The sequence below is a fragment of the Mesoplodon mirus genome (assembly GCF_964341445.2).
Source record: "Mesoplodon mirus genome assembly, chromosome: 6".
In the NCBI taxonomy this organism is placed as follows: domain Eukaryota; kingdom Metazoa; phylum Chordata; class Mammalia; order Artiodactyla; family Ziphiidae; genus Mesoplodon; species Mesoplodon mirus.
The window spans coordinates 57946129-57954470 of NC_138982.1; positions in this window are offsets into that span (position 1 = coordinate 57946129).

Consider the following 8342-nt stretch of genomic DNA (forward strand, 5'->3'; position numbering starts at 1 on the left):
TATATATATATATATATATATATATATATACACACACACACACACACACACACACACACATCACATCTTCTTTATCAGTTCATCTATAGACAGACAATTAGGTTGTTTCCATATCTTGGTTGTTGTGAATAATGCTGCAATGAATGTGGGAGCACAAATATCTCTTTGAGACTCTGATTTCATTTTTTTAGGTTATATACCCAAAAGTGGGATTGCTAGGTCATATGGTAGTCTACCTTTATTTTTTTGAGGAACCTCCATATGTGTTTCATAGTGGCTGCACCAATTTACCTTCCCACCAACAGTGCATGAGGATTCCCTTTTCTCCACATACACTTGTTTTCTGTTGCTTTCTGATAATAGCCATTCTAACAGGTGTGAGACGATAGCTTGTTATGGTTTTGATTTGCATTTCCCTGATGATTAATGATGTTGAGCACCTTTTCATGTTAACTGTTGGCCATCTGATGTCTTCTTTGGAAAAATGGCTAATAAGTTCCTTTGTCTACTTTTTAATTAATTGGTGTTTTTGCTATTGAGTTGTATGAGTTCCTTATATATTATGACTATTAACAGATACAGGGTTTGCAACTATTTTCTTCCATTCCATAGGTTGATTTTTCATTTTGCTGATTGTTTCTTCTGTTGTACAGAAGGTTTTTAGTTTGATGTTGTGCAGCTTTTTGTTTCTTTTGTTGCTTTAGCTTTTGATGTCATATCCAAAAAATCATTGCCAAGACCAATGTCAAGGAGTTTTCCCCCACGTTTTCTTCTAGGAGTTTTATGGTTTCAGGTCTTATGTTTCTCTTTTGTCCTTTTAGAGTTAATTTTTGAGAGTGGTGTAAGATAGGGGTCCATTTTTATTTTCCTGCCTGTGATTATCCAGTTTTCCTAACACCATTTGTTGAAGAGACTATCCTTTCCCCATTGAGTATTCTTGGCTACCTTGTCAAATATTAGTTAAACATATAAGTAAGCGTTTACTTCTGGGCTCTCAATCCTGTTCTCTTGGTCTATATATCTACATTTATGCCAGTACCATACTGTTTGATTACTATAGTTTGAAATTAGGAATTGTGATGGTTTCACCTTTGTTCTTGTTTCTCAGGATTGCTTTGGCTATTTAGGGTCTTTTGTGGTTCCAGTCAAACTTTAAGACTGTTTTTCCTATTTCTATGAAAAACGTCACTGGAATTTTGATAGGGATGTTATTGAATCTGTAGATTGCTTTGGGTAATATGGACATTTTAACAATATTAATTCTTCCCATCCATGAACAGAGGCTATCTTTCCATTTAATTGTTTCTTCTTCAATATTTTAAACCAAGTCTTATAGTTTTCAGTGTACAGATCTTTCACCTCTTTCATTAAATTTATTCTTTGGTATTTTATTGTTTTTGTTGCTATTGTGAATGGGATTGTTTTCTTTATTTCTTTTTCAGATGTTTTGTTGTTATTGTATAGAAACACAGTGGATTTCTGTATGTTGATTTTGTATCCTGCAACTTTATTGAATTTGTTCATTAGTTCTAACAGATTTTTGGTGGTCTTTAGGACTTTCTCTATATGAGATCATGTCATCTGCTAACAGAGACAATTTTCTTCTTCCTTTCTAATTTGGATGTCTTTTACTTCTTTTTCTTGCCTAATTGTTCTGGCTAGGACTTACTGCACTATGTTGAATACGAGTGGTGAGAGTGTGCATCTTTGTTTTATTCCTGATCTAAGAGAAAAAGCTTTCAACCTTTAACCATTATGTATGATGTTAGCTGTGGGCTCGTCATACATGGTCTTTACTATGTTGAGATACATTCCTTCTATACCCAATTTGTTGAGAGATTTTATCATGAAAGATGTTGAATTTTCTCAAGTGCTTTTTCTGTACCTATTGATATGATCATATGATTTTTATCTTTCATTCTATGAATGTGGTGTATCACACTCATTGATTTACATATGTTGAACCATCCTTGGATTCCAGGGATAAATCCCACTTGATCACGGTGTATGATCTTTTTAATGTGTGTTTTCTTTTAACATCTTTAATGGAGTATAACTGCTTTACAATGGTGTGTTAGTTTCTGCTTTATAACAAAGAGAATCAGTTATACATATACATATGTTCCCATATCTCTTCCCTCTTCCATCTCCCTCCCTCCCACCCTCCCTATCCCACCCCTCCGGGCGGTCACAAAGCACCGAGCTGATCTCCCTGTGCTATGCGGATGCTTTCCACTAGCTATCTACCTTACGTTTGGTAGTGTATATATGTCCATGCCTCTCTCTTGGTTTGTCACAGCTTACCCTTCCCCCTCCCCATATCCTCAAGTCCTTTCTCAAGTAGGTCTGTGTCTTTATTGCTGTCTCACCCGTAGGTTCTTCATGACATTTTTTTTTCTTAAATTCCATATATATGTGTTAACATATGATATTTGTCTTTCTCTTTCTGACTTACTTCACTCTATATGACAGACTCTAGGTCTATCGACCTCATTACAAATAGCCCAATTTCGTTTCTTTTTATGGCTGAGTAATATTCCATTGTATATATGTGCCACATCTTCTTAATCCATTCATCCGATGATGGACACTTAGGTTGTATCCATCTCCGGGCTATTGTAAATAGAGCTGCAATGAACATTTTGGTACATGACTCTTTTTGAATTATGGTTTTCTCAGGGTATATGCCCAGTAGTGGGATTGCTCGGTCATATGGTAGTTCTATTTGTAGTTTTTTAAGGAACCTCCATACTGTTCTCCATAGTGGTTGTACCCATTCACATTCCCACCAACAGTGCAAGAGTGTTCCCTTTTCTCCACACCCTCTCCAGCATTTATTGTTTCTAGATTTTTTGATGATGCCCATTCTGACTGGTGTGAGATGATATCTCATTGTAGTTTTGACTTGCATTTCTCTAATGATTAATGATGTTGAGCATTCTTTCACGTGTTTGTTGGCAGTCTGTATATCTTCTTTGGAGAAATGTCTATTTAGGTCTTCTGCTCATTTTTGTATTGGGTTGTTTGTTTTTTTGTTATTGAGCTGCATGAGCAGCTTATAAATTTTGGAGATTAATCCTTTGTCAGTTGCTTCATTTGCAAATGTTTTCTCCCGTTAGGAGGGTTGTCTTTTCGTCTTGTTTATGGTTTCCTTTGCTATGCAAAAGCTTTTAAGTTTCATTAGGTCCCATTTGTTTATTTTTGTTTTTACTTCCATTTCTCTAGGAGGTAGGTCAAAAAGCGTCTTGCTGTAATTTATGTCATAGAGTATTCTGCCTCTGTTTTCCTCTAAGAGTTTGATAGTTTCTAGCCTTACATTTAGGTCTTTAATCCATTCTGAGCTTATTTTTGTGTATGGTGTTAGGGAGTGATCTAATCTCATACTTTTGCACATACCTGTCCAGTTTTCCCAGAACCACATATTGAAGAGGCTGTCCTTTCTCCACTGTACATTCCTGCCTCCTTTATCAAAGATAAGGTGAGCATATATGCGTGGGTTTATCCCTAGGCTTTCTGTCCTGTTCTATTGATCTATCTTTCTGTTTTTGTGCCAGTACCATACTGTCTTGATTACTGTAGCTCTGTAGTATAGTCTGAAGTCGGGGAACGTGATTCCTCCAGCTCCGTTTTTCGTTGTCAAGATTGCTTTGGCTATTCGGGGTATTTTGTGTTTCCATACAAATTGTGAAATTTTTTGTTCTAGTTCTGTGAAAAATGCCAGTGGTAGTTTGATAGGGATTGCATTGAATCTGTAGATTGCTTTGGGTAGTACAGTCATTTTCACAATGTTGATTTTTCCAATCCAAGAACATGGTATATCTCTCCATCTATTTGTATCATCTTTAATTTCTTTCATCAGTGTCTTACAATTTTCTGCATACAGGTCTTTTGTCTCCTTAGGTAGGTTGATTCCTAGATATTTTATTCTTTTTGTTGCAGTGGTAAATGGGAGTGTTTTCTTGATTTCATTTTCAGATTTTTCATCATTAGTGTATAGGAATGCCAGAGATTTCTGTGCATTAATTTTGTATCCTGCTACTTTACCAAATTCATTGATTAGCTCTAGTAGTTTTCTGGTAGCATCTTTAGGATTCTCTCTATATAGTATCATGTCATCTGCAAACAGTGACAGCTTTACTTCTTCTTTTCCGATTTGGATTCCTTTTATTTCCTTTTCTTCTCTGATTGCTGTGGCTAAAACTTCCAAAACTATGTTGAATAAGAGTGGTGAGAGTGGGCAGCCTTGTCTTGTTCCTGATCTTAGTGGAAATGGTTTCAGTTTTTCACCATTGAGGACGATGCTGGCTGTGGGTTTGTCATATATGGCCTTTATTATGTTGAGGAAAGTTCCCTCTATGCCTAGTTTCTCCAGGGTTTTTATCATAAACTGGTGTGGAATTTTGTTGAAAGCTTTCTCTGCATATATTGAGATGATCGTATGGTTTTTCTCCTTCAATTTGTTAATATGGTGTATCACATTGATTGATTTGCATATATTGAAGAACCCTTGCATTCCTGGGATAAACCCCACTTGATCATGGTGTATGATCCTTTTAATGTGCTGTTGGATTCTCCTTGCTAGTATTTTGTTGAGGATTTTTGCATCTATGTTCATCAGTGATACTGGCCTGTAGTTTTCTTTCTTTGTGACATCCTTGTCTGGTTTTGGTATCAAGGTCATGGTGGCCTCGTAGAATGAGTTTGGGAGTGTTCCTCCCTCTGCTATATTTTGGAAGAGTTTGAGAAGGACAGGTGTTAGCTCTTCTCTAAATGTTTGATAGAATTCGCCTGTGAAGCCATCTGGTCCTGGGCTTTTGTTTGTTGGACGATTTTTTATCACAGTTTCAATTTCAGTGCTTGTGATTGGTCTGTTCATATTTTCTATTTCTTCCTGATTCAGTCTTGCACGTTGTGCATTTCTAAGAATTTGTCCATTTCTCTAAGGTTGTCCATTTTATTGGCATAGAGTTACTTGTAGTAATCTCTCATGATCTTTTGTATTTCTTCAGTGTCAGTTTTTACTTCTCCTTTTTCATTTCTAATTCTATTGATTTGAGTCTTCTCCCTTTTTTTCTTGATGAGTCTGGCTAATGGTTTATCAATTTTGTTTATCTTCTCAAAGAACCAGCTTTTAGTTTTCTTGATCTTTGCTATCGTTTCCTTCATTTCTTTTTCATTTATTTCTGATCTGATTTTTATGATTTCTTTCCTTCTGCTAACTTTGGGGGGTTTTTGTTCTCTTTTCTCTAATTGCTTTAGGTGCAAGGTTAAGTTGTTTATTCGAGATGTTTCCTGCTTCTTAAGGTAGGATTGTATTGCTATTAACTTCCCTCTTAGAACTGCTTTTGCTGCATCCCATAGGTTTTGGGTCGTCGTGTCTCCATTGTCATTTTTTTCTAGGTATTTTTTGATTTCCTCTTTCATTTCTTCAGTGATCACTTCGTTATTAAGTAGTGTATTGTTTAGCCTCCATGTGTTTGTATTTTTTACAGATCCTTTCCTGTAATTGATATCTAGTCTCATAGCATTGTGGTCGGAAAAGATACTTGATACAATTTCAATTTTCTTAAATTTACCAAGGCTTGATTTGTGACCCAAGATATGATCTATCCTGGAGAATGTTCCATGAGCACTTGAGAAAAATGTGTATTCTGTTGTTTTTGGATGGAATGTCCTATAAATATCAATTAAGTCCATCTTGTTTAATGTATCATTTAAAGCTTGTGTTTCCTTATTTGTTTTCATTTTGGATGATCTTTCCATTGGTGAAAGTGGGTGTTAACGTCCCCTACTATTAATGTGTTACTGTCGATTTCCCCTTTTATGGCTGTTAGTATTTGCCTTATGTATTGAGGTGCTCCTATGTTGGGTGCATAAATATTTACAATTGTTATATCTTCTTCTTGGATTGATCCCTTGATCATTATGTAGTGTCCTTTTTTGTCTCTTGTAATAGTCTTTATTTTAAAGTCTATTTTGTGTGATATGAGAATTGCTACTCCAGCTTTCTTTTGGTTTCCATTTGCATGGAATATCTTTTTCCATCCCCTTACTTTCAGTCTGTATGTGTCTCTAGGTCTGAAGTGGGTCTCTTGTAGACAGCATATATATGGGTCTTGTTTTTGTATCCATTCAGCCAATCTGTGTCTTTTGCTGGGAGAATTTAGTCCATTTACATTTAAGGTAATTATCGATATGTATGTTCCTATTCCCATTTTCTTAATTGTTTTCGATTCGTTATTGTAGGTATTTTCTTTCTGTTGTGTTTCTTTTTTTTAATTAATTTATTTATTTTTGACTGTGTTGGGTCTTTGTTTCTGTGCGAGGGCTTTCTCTAGTTGCGGCAAGCGGGGGCCACTCTTCATCGTGGTACGCGGGCCTCTCACTGTCGCGGCCTACGCTTGTTGCAGAGCACAGGCTCCAGACACACAGGCTAAGTAGTTGTGGCGCACGGGCTTAGTTGCTCCGTGGCATGTGGGATCTTCCCAAACCAGGGCTCGAACCCGTGTCCCCTGCATTGGCAGGCAGATTCTCAACCACTGCGCTACCAGGGATCCCTGTTGTGTTTCTTGCCTAGAGAAGTTCCTTTAGCATTTGTTGTAAAGCTGGTTTGGTGGTGCTGAACTCTCTTGCTTTTGCTTGTCTGTAAAGGTTTTAATTTCTCCATCAAATCTGAATGAGATCCTTGCTGGGTAGAGTAATCTTGGTTGCAGGTTTTTCTCCTTCATCACTTTAAATATGTCCTGCCAGTCCCTTCTGCCTTGCAGAGTTTCTGCTGAAAGATCAGCTGTTAACCTTATGGGGATTCCCTTGTGTGTTATTTGTTGTTTTTCCCTTGCTGCTTTTAATATGTTTTCTTTGTATTTAATTTTTGACAGTGGGATTAATATGTGTCTTGGCATATTTCACCTTGGATTTATTCTGTATGGGATTCTCTGTGATTCCTGGACTTGATTAACTATTTCCTTTCCCATATTAGGGAAGTTTTCAACTATAATCTCTTCAAATATTTTCTCAGTCCCTTTCTTTTCCTCTTCTTCTTCTGGAACCCCTATAATTCGAATGTTGGTGCATTTAATGTTGTCCCAGAGGTCTCTGAGACTGTCCTCAGTTCTTTTCATTCTCTTTTCTTTATTCTGCTCTGCAGTAGTTATTTCCACTATCTTATCTTCCACGTTACTTATCCTTTCTTCTGCCTCAGTTATTCTGCTATTGATCCCATCTAGAGTATTTTTCATTTCATTTATTGTGTTGTTCATTGTTGCTTGTTTCCTCTTTAGTTCTTCTAGGTCCTTGTTAAATGTTTCTTGCATTTTGTCTATTCTATTTCCAAGATTTTCGATCATCTTTACTATCATTATTCTAAATTCTTTTTCAGGAGACTACCTATTTCCTTCCCATTTGTTAGGTCTGGTGGGTTTTTATCTTGCTCCTTCACCTGCTGTGTGTTTTTCTGTCTTCTCATTTTGCTTATCTTACTGTGTTTGAGGTCTCCTTTTTGCACGCTGCAGGTTCGTAGTTCCCATTGTTTTTGGTGTCTGTCCCCAGTGGCTAAGGTTGGTTCAGTGGGTTTTGTAGGTTTCCTGGTGGAGGGGACTAGTGCCTGTGTTCTGGTGGATGAGGCTGGATCTTGTCTTTCTGGTGGGCAGGTCCACGTCTGGTGGTGTGTTTTGGGGTTTCTGTGGACTTATTATGATTTCAGGCAGCCTCTCTGCTAATGGGTGGTGTTGTGTTCCTGTCTTGCTAGTTGTTTGGCATAGAGTGTCCGGTACTGTAGCTTGCTGGTCGTTGAGTGAAGCTGGGTGCTGGTGTTGAGATGGAGTTCTCTGGGAGATTTTCGCCATTTGATATTATGTGGAGCTGGGAGGTCTTTTGTGGACCATTGTCCTGAAGTTGGCTCTCCCACCTCAGAGGCATAGCACTGACTCCTGGCTGCAGCACCAAGAGGCCTTCTTCCACACGGCTCAGAATAAAAGGGAGAAAAAGTAGAAAGAAAGAATTTCTAGAAGTAGAAAGAAAGAAAGGAGAGAGGGAGGGAGGAAGGAAGGAAGAAAGGAGGGAAGGAAGGAAAAAAGAAAGAAAGAAGATAAGGTAAAATAAAATTAAGATAAAATATAATAAAGTTATTAAAATAAAAAATAATTATTAAGAAAAAAAAATTTTTTAAAGAAAAACAATGGACGGATAGAACCCTAGGACAAATGGTGGAAGCAAAGCTATACAGACAAAATCTCACACAGAAGCATAAACATACACACTCATAAAAAGAGGAAAAGGGGAAAAAATCATAAATCTTGCTCTCAAAGTCCACCTCCTAAATTTGGGATGATTCGTTGTCTAAA